The following is a 12,015-nucleotide window of genomic DNA, read 5'->3' on the forward strand; positions in this document are numbered from 1 at the left end:
TGGCGAGGAGACGATCCGGAGACCACGTTGGCAGAGCAGGCTATCGCGCGGGCGAAGGGGTTCGGAGAAATTTCCAATTTTTTGTCCGTGACTATATATAGCCCGACCCTGTCGGTGTGACCGAGTGGAACAACTCGGTGGCACCGAGATTCATAACTGCAAGTAGTTACTGAAACTCGGTGTGACCGAAAGGTTCAAATCGGTTGCACCGAGATCGAAAACCTAGATCAACTTAATGATCTCGGTAGGACCGAAAGTGGGGTATCGGTCAGACCGAGAATCATAAAGAGGTTTTGGAAGTTTAAGTCTATGACAAATCGGGGACTCCGAGCGCTCCTCACACAGAGTGGTTCGAATCTGACTTGATCAAATTTTGTGATGTAGCATGAATAGAGTTTGAGACGAGAAAAGCATAGATAGCTAGAGGAGGTTCTTAGGCATTCTTGTCCATCCACTTGGCAAAAGGAAATAAAACCGAACAATCAAAGCAACAAGTGGATGTCCTCGAATGAGTAAAATATGCAACCAGCATGCTCACACAATAAGATGGCAAATGAAATATGTGACAAGGCATGCACAACCAATTCTAGCATCTACCAAGCAATTTGCGATGACAAGGTCATCTATATATGAGTATATTGACTTAGGATTCAAGTGAGAACACTTGATCATAGGTCATACTCATCGTTTAAGCTCAAGTGGGGTTACCACTTTTACATAAAGCATTGTTGTGTTCACATCTTTAGAGTTGCTTTAGCTCAAGTCTTAGAGTGAAGCTCCCCCTAGATGTGATATCCCCCCTTAGAGGGATGAACTAACCTCGGGTTTTGTCGATGATGACTTCATGTAGATGTTGAAGATGTGGATGCTCAATGTTGATGTAGATCACTTGGAGCTATCCCTTTGAGTGAATTGCACTTTCAATACCTACATGGATTAGTCCCGCAAGGAACAAACAAGGATATCCATAGACATAGAGTGATGCACACACAAGATGATGTCCATGAAAACTTTTAGGTTACCTTGTCCCTTGTCTTACCAACAAGAGGGTTTGTGACTCCTTGAACTAGTGCAAGATGTGGAAGTTGATTGCACTTGTTCTTGCCAAAATGATAAGAGTGAAGTATGTTGGCGGAGTCACCCTCAAGAACTCTTTAGTTCTTCTTCTTTTGGATCCACACCATCTTTATGGGAATCCTTGGAGTTGTAGTCATACTTGATGAAGTGGAACTTGAAGTAGTCTTGGGAATCCACTTGACTAAGGTCTTAGGAGCTTCTTCAAATGCATCAATTTCCTCTTGAAGCTTGTCCTTGCCTTTTTGCTTGTAGTCTTGTGGTGGAAGATCATCTTGAGCTTGTGTCCCCTTGAAAGAAGTATCATACTTCTCTTGTTGAGGAACAAACTTTGTCTTGGGGTATTGATCTTCTTCCCACTCAACTCCATTGGCATTGAACTTTCGTTCAAAACCAACACCTTGATTCTTCCGATGCATTCCTTGCTTGCGCACAATTTCCTCGAATTGCTTACTCCCGGCAAGGATTTTGTACACTCCTTTCTCTATAATTCCCTTCAATAAGCTATTTTCTTGCTCAAGTGTAACTTGGCTAAGAGAATTATTAGTGGAATCAAGAGAACTACTAGAAGCAACAATATTGGATTTAGCATGATCATTGTTACTGCTAGAGGAAGAATCTTTCTTGTTCTTGTTACTAGACTTGACTTGAGGCATGTAAGTGGATAAGAGTAAACGCTTGTCAATGTAAGAAGAACTTTTCTTGCGGAGATCATCATTGATTGCTTTTAAGAACTCATGCTCTTGCTCAAGATTAAGCTTTTCAAAGCGTAATTTCTCATGAGCTCTTAAAAGTTCTCGATGATCTTCGAAGATAGTTTCATGAGCTAACTTAAGAGTGTTTAGTTCTTTAGTTAGAGCCTCAATCTTCTCCTTATCATTGTCATTCGTTTTATCTTGATTAGCATGATTAGTTGACGTTTCATCATAGTATTCATCACTAGAGTTGTCAACAAGCAAATCATCACCTAACAAGTCATCTTCATCACTATTGAAATCAACATACTCGGGGTGTGTTACCTTAGGACCTTTGGCCATGAAGCATCTTCCAATTCCTTCATTTGGTGAGTCAAATATGTCGTAGGAGTTGGTTGACACAAGTGCTAGACCGGCAACACCTTCATCTTGAGTATCTTCGGAGTCGGAGTGATAACTTCTCTCGGAGTGGCTGTCGGAGTCGGAGCCGGATACCCATTCACCAACATGAGCTTGATGTCTTCGTTTTGTGTAGCTCCTTGATGATTTTTCCTTCCTTTCCGAATCCTTGCTTCTCCGTGAGTATCTTCGTTCATAACGATCATCTCTACTCCTTCTCTCTCTTGGTGGTGATTCTTTGCTTCTTCTTTTTGGAGAATCTTCTCTTCTCTTGTAGGGAGCCGTACACTCATTGGAATAGTGTCCGGGTCTTCCACAACTGTAGTAGTTTCGCTCTCGACTAGAAGATCTTTTGTCATTGTAGGACCTTGACTTGAAGCTTTTATCTTTGCTTCTACTCTTGTAGAACTTGTTGAAGTTCTTCACCATTAAGCTCAATTCTTCATTGAAGTTTTGTTTCTCACTTGATGATGTAGGGGATTCACATGAGGCTTTGTAGGCACCACTTGATTTGTTGTGAAGTTCCTCTTTATCCTTAAGTGACATCTCATGAGCAACAATTCTTCCAATCACCTCCGTTGGCTTGAGATCTTTGTAATTGGGCATCATTTGGATCAATGTGCACACGGTATCATATTTTCCATCCAAGGCTCTTAGAATCTTCTTGATGATGAATCTATCGGTCATCTCTTCACTTCCTAAGCCGGCAATCTCATTTGTGATGAGAGCAAGCCTAGAGTACATTTCAGCGACACCTTCACCATCCTTCATTTTGAACTTGTCAAGTTGACTTTGAAGCACATCCAACTTGGATTCCTTGACGGAGTCGGTACCTTCGTGCATATCAATCAAAGTGTCCCAAATTTCCTTTGCATTCTCAAGACGGCTGATTTTGTTGAATTCTTTGGGGCACAGTCCATTGAAGAGAATATCACAAGCTTGAGCATTGTATTGCAACATCTTCAACTCATCCGCGGTAGCTTCACGGTTTGGTTCTTTCCCATCAAAGAAGTCACCTTGCAAACCAACACACACAATAGCCCAAACGGCGGGGTTATGTCCAAGAATATGCATTTTCATTTTATGCTTCCAACTAGCGAAATTAGTACCATCAAAGTAAGGACCTCTACGGTGATAATTTCCCTCGCTAGACGCCATACTCTCCTAGGTTGTGAAACCAAGGCTATGACCACCAAAAACTATGGAGATCAAAGCAAATGGAGACCAAAGCTCTGACACCACTTGTAGGATCAAAAGTATGTCTAGAGGGGGGTGATTAGACTACTTGACCAAATAAAAACTTAACCTTTTCCCAATTTTAGTTCTTGGCAGATTTTAGCTATTGTAGGACAAGTCAAGCAATCATCACACAATTCAAGCAAGCATGCAAAGAGTATATTGGCAGCGGAAAGTAAAGCATGCAACTTGAAAGAATGTAAAGGGAAGGGTTTGGAGAATTCAAACGCAATTGGAGATACGGATGTTTTTCCCGTGGTTCGGATAGGTGGTGCTATCCTATATCCACGTTGATGGAGACTTCAACCCACGAAGGGTAACGGTTGCGCGAGTCCACGGAGGGCTCCACCCACAAAGGGTAATGGTTGTGCGAGTCCACGGAGGGCTCCACCCACGAAGGGTCCACGAAGAAGCAACCACCCACGAAGGGTCCACGAAGTAGCAACCTTGTCTATCCCACCATGGCCATCGCCCACGAAGGACATGCCTCACTAGCGGTAGATCTTCACGAAGTAGGTGATCTCCTTGCCCTTACAAACTCCTTGGTTCAACTCCACAATCTTGTCGGAGGCTCCCAAGTGACACCTAGCCAATCTAGGAGACACCACTCTCCAAGAAGTAACAAATGGTGTGTAGGTAATGAACTCCTTGCTCTTGTGCTTCAAATGATAGTCTCCCCAACACTCAATTCTCTCTCATAGGATTTGGATTTTGTGGAAAGAAGATTTGAGTGGAAAGCAACTTGGGGAAGGCTAGAGATCAAGATTCATATGGTAGGAATGGAATATCTTGGTCTCAACACATGAGTAGGTGGTTCTCTCTCAGAACATATGAGTTGGAATTGTGTATATGTTCTGATGGCTCTCTCCACGAATGAAGAGGAGGTGGAGGGGTATATATAGCCTCCACACAAAATCCAACCGTTACACACAGTTTTCCAATCTTGGTGGGACCGAATCAACAAACTCGGTCGGACCGAAAAGGTAAACCTAGTGACCGTTAGAGATTTTCGGTGGGACTGACATGCAACTCGGTAGGACCGATATGGTTAGGGTTTGGGCATAACGTAATCTCGGTGAGACCGATTACACAAACTCGGTGAGACCGATTTTGGTAATTAGCTAACCAGAGAGCTGGTCAGGCAAACTCGGTGGGACCGATTTGCTCTTTCGGTGAGACCGAAAAGTTACAAAAAGGAAACACTGAATTTACATTGCAATCTCGGTGGGACCGATCCGCTCTTTCGGTGAGACCGAAAAGTTATGAAAGGGAAACAGAGAGTTTGCAATCCCATCTCGGTGAGACCGAGATCCCTATCGATAGAACCGAATTTCTAGGGTTTGGCAGTGGCTTATGACAAGTGAAACTCGGTGGCGCCGGATAGAAAGAATCGGTAGGACCGAGTTTGGCTTAGGGTTTAGGTCATATGTGGATATGGGAAAGTAGTTGAGGGTTTTGGAGCATATCACTAAGCACATGAAGCAAGAGGCTCATTAAGCAACACCTCATCCCTCCTTGATAGTATTGGCTTTTCCTAAAGACTCAATGTGATCTTGGATCACTAAAATATAAAATGAAGAGTCTTGAGCTTTTGAGCTTGAGCCAATCCTTTGTCCTTAGCATTTTGAGGGTTCCACTTTCACATCCATGCCATGCCAATCATTGAGCTTTCCTGAAATAGTCATCTTGGAATAGCATTAGCTCAATGAGCTATATGTTGTTATGAATTATCAAAACCACCTAGGGATAGTTGCACTTTCATGCTAGAACTCGAAGGTGCCGTAGTTTCGGTGCTTGATCGGTCGGGCCGTGGAGACGTACGACTACATCAACCAAGTTAACGCTTCCGTTGTCGATCTACAAGGGTACGTAGATCACACTCCCCCCTTGTTGTTGCTATGCATCATCATGATCTTGCGTATGCGTAGGATTTTTTTTGAAATTACTACGAAACCCAACACCCTCAGCGCGCGTTTGCGCTCCCTCTTAGGGATATGGGTGGCGTATATCATGTTCACCATTTTAACCTAAGGGGGAAACTTCTTCTGTCCCCCTGTGTTCGATGGATGGGGCTCCTTGTCATCGTCCTCACTTTGCGACCCCTTCTCCTTGTTCTCGGCATTTAACTTGCCGGCCTGTTTAAAGACCCAACAGCTTCTATTGGTGTGATTAGCTGGCTTATCCGGGGTGCCGTGTATCTAACATGGACGATCGAGTATGCGGTCCAAGCTGGATGAGCCCGGATTGCTCCTTTTAAATGGCTTCTTCCACTGGCCGGACTTGGAACCACTGAATCCGGCGTTGACCGCCGTGTCATCGGTATTATCACTGTTGCTTCGACGCTTGTGTCTGTTGCGTCAGGGCTTGCCGTTGTTATTTCTGGCTTCAGACGTGCTAGGTTTGCTTGCAGTATTATTGCTACGGGCTAGCCAGCTATCCTCGCACGCACAAAAGCGGGTCATGAGTGTCGTGAGGGCTACCATGGACTTTGGCTTTTCCTGGCCGAGGTGTCGAGTGAGACATTCGTCGTGGATGCTATGCTTAAAGGCCGCTAGGGCTTCGGCATCCGGACAATTGATGATCTGGTTCTTTTTAGTTAAGAACCTAGTCCATAATTTCATGGCTGACTCTCCAGGTTATTGAACTATATGGCTCAAATCATCGGCATCCGGAGGGTGGACGTATGTACCTTGGAAGTTATCGCGGAAGGCGTCCTCCAAGTCTTCCTAGCTGCCAATGGAGTTTTCAGGCACGCTGTTCAACTAGTGCTGACCTGGTCCCTTGTGTTTTAGTGGGAGGTATTTGATGGCGTGAATATCATCACCGCGGGCCATGTGAATATGGAGAAGGAAATCTTCAATCCATACCGCGGGATCTGTTGTTCCATCGTATGATTCGATGTTCACGGGTTTAAACCCTTCGGGGAATTCATGCCCCATTACTTCATCAGTGAAGCAGAGGGGGGGTGTGGCGCCTCCATATCGGGCCACATCATGACGTAGCTTGGATGGAGTCCGTCTGCGGCATTCGGCCCGGGCATGAGTAGACTTGTCACGTCCAAATAGATAGATGTCATCGTGTGTTGGGGCACGACCTCGTGAAACATAGATCGATCTGGTATGTCCTGCTCTACTGTCCAGGTCTTGTCGCGGGTCATATGTATATGCCCAAGCTATTTCATCTCTGCCTTTACGGCAAGGTATTACGGGCTGGTGTTTGGCTTGAGTTGCCACTTTGTCCTGGCCATGTGGTGGTTGGTCAGCCGCATTGTGCGCTGACGATACAGGTTCCGGCGCCTCGTCATCGAATTGAGGTAGCAATTTGTGCTTCGGGTAACTTTTGGTTGGGCGCTCGAGGCCATATTCCTCGGCTGCCAGTATATTAGTCCATCTATCATTGAGCAGATCTTGATCAGCTTGAAGCTGTTGTTGCTTCTTCTTCAGGCTCCTTGCAGTGGCTATTAGCCGGCGCTTAAAGCGCTCCTACTCGAGAGGTTCTTCAGGAACGATAAAATCCTCATTGCCGAGGCTCACCTTGTCCTAGGAGAGCAGAAGATAATTACTGTCCTCCGAGTCTTCGTTTACGGCCTGTTCATCAGGGCTGACTCACCCATCTTCCCGTTCATCCTGTTCGGAAGTTGGCTCAACGGGGTCTTCATTGTCTTCGTCATCGTCTAGAGTGTTGTTTTCTTCGGTGCCGGTAGTGCTGTTTTTTCCACAATGTGACTTAGAGCGGCGCTGCTGTCATCGACACTTCGGCAGTATCTCAATAGGTTTATCGTCCACTGGGTCTTCTTTGTCATCGTCGTTATTCTCTTTGGGTGTATCCACCATGTAGACGTCATATGAGGAGGTGGCCGTCCAGTGCCCGGTAAATGGCGGGTTTTGGGCCTGCTCCTAGGGATGGCAATTTTATCCATGGATCTGGATACCCATGGATACCCGACCTGGTTGGGCAAGGGTATGGAGCACATTTCTGCCCATGGGTCCGTGGATATGGATACCCATGAACAACCGGGTTGGGAATGGTTATAGTTTGTGGTCCATGGATATCCAATGGATACCCGTATCACATGTGGGGCCATATGCCAGTGACAGTAGAAAGAGAGATTCAATGGGAAATGGCAGGAAACATGCAACTTGTGCGATGAGCTATATGCTGCAGAATCAACCTATGGTATGTCACACTTAAGGACTCATCGTATTGCTTGTTTCCTACTTATGCATGTAGTTTATGTTGTCATTTGTGAGTGAATGATGATGAGTTAATTTGATCTTTGGGAAGGCTTCATGCTGACTTTTCTATGCCCATGGAGCTCCATGGGTATGTGGGTATCTAGCGGGTTTGGGCATGGGCACAAGTTGTGCCCATGGATAATTTGGTGGATGGGCAAAGGGTAGGAAGATGGCTCGTGGGTTGGATTTGGACCAGCTCCACCTGCCCCAAACCCGACCCATTGCCATCCCTACCCGCTCCTCATCGGCATCGTCGTCCATACCGTCGATGTCTTCAGAGTCATAATCAAGCATGTCGGTTAGAGCTTCGACAGTGACTATTAAGTGGGAGGTGGGTGGGAAGCGAAATTCCCCATCATCAGCCCCCAGTTCAAACCAGATATAATTCGCTTGTGAGTCCCCTACTAAGGAAAGGGTTTTTAATTAGTTTAGCACATCGGCTAAAGGTGAGTGCCAGAAGATATCCGCGGCGCTGAATTCAACGATCTGCGGCTGATCAAGCTCAGCGGACGCGGGTGCGCGTAGTTCAGAACCAGTGGCCGGAGATGAATCCGAGGTTCCGGTGACGTGGATCTCGCTCGAGGTTGGGTCTGTGTGTGGCTCCAACACTGCTGATTCCGCAGCTTCTGTGGTGGGGCTGAGCTTCCCGTCTTCGGATGGCACAATCTTCTCTGGATCTAAGGCCGGAGCACTTACATGCGCTATCTCCTAAGCATGGTCCGATGACAGATTTAGGTCATGTTCATCGCGGTGGCAGGGAGCGGCTGTGGTGGGCTCGAATCTGTCGAAGGTCAAGTCTCTGCGGATATCGGCAACGTAGTTCAAGCTTCCAAACCTGACCTGATGGCCAGGGGCGTAGCTGTAGATCTGCTCTAGATGGCCAAGCGAGTTGGCCAGCAGTGCGAAGCCACCGAATACGAAGATTTGGCCAGGGAGAAAGACCTCCCTCATGGCCGCATCGTTGTAAATGATTGACGAAGCCATCGAGCCTTACGACACAGTGGAACTCTCAATGAAAGCACCAATGTCGGTGTCAAAACCGGCGGATCTCGGGTAGGGGGTCCCGAACTGTGCATCTAAGGTCGATGGTAACAGGAGACAGGGGACATGATGTTTACCCAGGTTCGGGCCCTCTCTATGGAGGTAATACCCTACTTCCTACTTGATTGATCTTGATGAATATGAGTATTACAAGAGTTGATCTACCACGAGATCGTTATGGCTAAAACCCTAGAAGTCTAGCCTATATGATTATGATTGCCTCTACGGACTAAACCCTCCGGTTTATATAGACACCGGAGGGGATTAGGGTTGTACAATGTCGGTTACGGAGAAAGGAATCTTCATATCCGAACGCCAAGCTTGCCATCCACACCAAGGAGTGTCCCATCCAGACACATGTCAGAGTCTTCGGTCTTTGTATCTTTATAGCCCATCACTCCGGCCATGTCCAATAGGACGGACACCCGAGGACCCCTTAGTCCAGGACTCCCTCAGTATACCTTCTACCACAGATCCGAAGGCAAGATCTTTGTTGCTAAGAATGGTCATTTCTAGAGAAAGAGTTTCTCTCGAAAGAAGTGACTGGGAGGAAAGCAGAACTTGATGAGGTAGTTGTACCTTCTCTTGAATTGGAAAGTAGCACATTAGAGAAAACAGTTTTGGTGATGCCTACACCAACTAGAGAGGAAGCTAATGATGATCATGGAGCTTCAGATCAAGTTACTACTGAGCCTCGTAGGTCGACCAGAACATGTACCGCACCAGAGTGGTATGGTAATCCTGTCCTGAAAGTCATGTTCTTAGACAACGGTGGACCTACGAACTATGAAGAAACTATGATGAGCCTAGATTCCGATAAATGGCTTGTGGCCATGAAATCTGAGATAGGATCCATGTATGAGAAAAAAGTATGGACTTTGATGGACTTGCCCGATGATTGACAAGCCATTGAGAATAAATAGATCTTCAAGAGGAAGACGGACGCTGATGGTAATATCACTATCTACAAAGCTCGACTTGTCACAAAAGGTTTTCTACAAGTTCAAGGGGTTGACTACGATGAGACTTTCTCACCCGTAGCGATGCTTAAGTCTGTCCGAATGATGTTAGAAATTGCCGCACTTTATGTCTATGAAATCTGGCAAATGGACGTGAAAACTGCATTCCTTAATGTATTTCTAAAAGAAGAGTTGTATATGATGCAACCAGAAGGTTTTGTCGATCCTAAAGGTGCTAACAAAGTGTGGAAGCTCCAGCGATCTACTTATGGACTGGTGCAAGCATCTCGGAGTTGGAATATACGCTTTGATGATGTGATCAAAGCATATGGTTTTATACAGACTTACGGAGAAGCCTGTATTTACAAGAAAGTTAGTGGGAGCCCTGTAGCATTTCTGGTGTTATAAGTGGATGACATATTACTGATTGGAGATGATATAGAATTTCTAGATAGCATAAAAGGATACTTGAATAAGAATTTTTCAATGAAATACATTGGTGAAGCTGCTTATATATTGGGCATCAAGATCTATAGGGATAGATCAAGACGCTTAATAGGACTTTCACAAAGTACATGCCTTGACAAAGTTCTGAAGAAATTCAAAATGGACCAGTCAAAGAAGGGTTCTTGCCTGTGTTGCAAGGTGTGAAATTGAGTCTGACTCAAAGGCTGACCACGACAGAAGATATAGAGAAAATGAAAGTCATTCCCTATGCCTCAGCCATAGGTTCTATTATGTATGCCATGATGTGTACTGATGACGCACAAGTGTAGGGGATCTATCGTAGCCTTTTCGATAAGTAAGAGTGTCGAACCCAACGAGGAGCAGAAGAAAATGATAAGCGGTTTTCAGCAAGGTATTTTCTGCAAGCACGAAAATTATCGGTAACAAATAGTTTTGTGATAAGGTAATTGGTATCGGGTAACAAGTAATAAAAGTAAATAAGGTGCAGCAAGATGGCCCAATCCTTTTTGTAGCAAAGGACAAGCCTGGACAAACTCTTATATAAAGGAAAGCGCTCCCGAGGACACATGGGAATTATCGTCAAGCTAGTTTTCATCACGTTCATATGATTCGCGTTCGGTACTTTGATAATTTGATATGTGGGTGGACCGGTGCTTGGGTACTATACTTCATTGGACAAGCATCCCACTTATGATTAACCCCTATTGCAAGCATCTACAACTACAACAGAAGTATTAAGGTAAACCTAACCATAGCATGAAACATATGGATCCAAATCAGCCCCTTACGAAGCAACTCATAAACTAGGGTTTACGCTTCTGTCACTCTAGCAACCCATCATCTACTTATTACTTCCCAATGCTTTCCTCTAGGCCAAAACAATGGTGAAGTGTCATGTAGTCGACGTTCACATGACACCACTAGAGGAAAGACAACATACATATCATCAAAATATCGAACAAATACCAAATTCACATGACTACTTATAGCAAGACTTCTCTCATGTCCTCATGAACAAACGTAACTACTCACAAATCATATTCATGTTCATAATCAGAGGGGTATTAATATGCATAATGGATCTGAACATATGATCTTCCACCAAGTAAACCAACTAGCATCAACTACAAGGAGTAATCAACACTACTAGCAACCCAAAGGTACCAATCTAAGGTTTTGAGACAAAGATTGGATACAAGAGATGAAGTAGGGTTTGAGATGAGATGGTGCTAATGAAGATGTTGATGGAGATTGACCCATTCCCGATGATAGGATCGATGGTGATGATAATGGTGATGATTTTCCTCTCCCGGAGGGAAGTTTTCCCGGCAGAACAGCTCTGCCGGAGCCCTAGATTGGTTCCGCCAAGGTTCCGCCTCGTGGCGGTGGAGTTTTGTCCCGAAAGGTTTCTTATAATTTTTTCCTCGACGAAAGACTCCATATAGGCAAAGATGGGCATCAGAGGGCTGCCAGGGGGCCCACGAGGCTGGGGGCGTGCCCAGGGGGTAGGGCGCGTCCCCCACCCTCGTGGATGTTGGGTGGCCCCCCTCTGGTACTTCCTTCGCCCAATATTTTTTATATATTCTGAAACATGCTCCCGTGAAGTTTCAGGACTTTTGGAGATGTGCAGAATAGGTCTCTAATAATTGCTCCTTTTCCAGCCCAGAATTTCAGCTGCCGGCATTCCCCCTTTTCATGTAAACCTTGTAAAATAAGAGAGAATAGGCATAAGTATTATGTCATAATGTGTAATAACAACCCATAATGCAATAAATATCGATATAAAAGCATGAAGCAAAATGGATGTATCAACTCCCCCAAGTTTAAACCTCGCTTGCCCTCAAGCGAAAGTCGAAATCGAAAAATATGTCCACATGTTTAAAAATAGATGTGTCGATAAAATACAAT

This window comes from Triticum dicoccoides, chromosome 3A (genome assembly GCF_002162155.2).
Source record: "Triticum dicoccoides isolate Atlit2015 ecotype Zavitan chromosome 3A, WEW_v2.0, whole genome shotgun sequence".
Classification (NCBI taxonomy): domain Eukaryota; kingdom Viridiplantae; phylum Streptophyta; class Magnoliopsida; order Poales; family Poaceae; genus Triticum; species Triticum dicoccoides.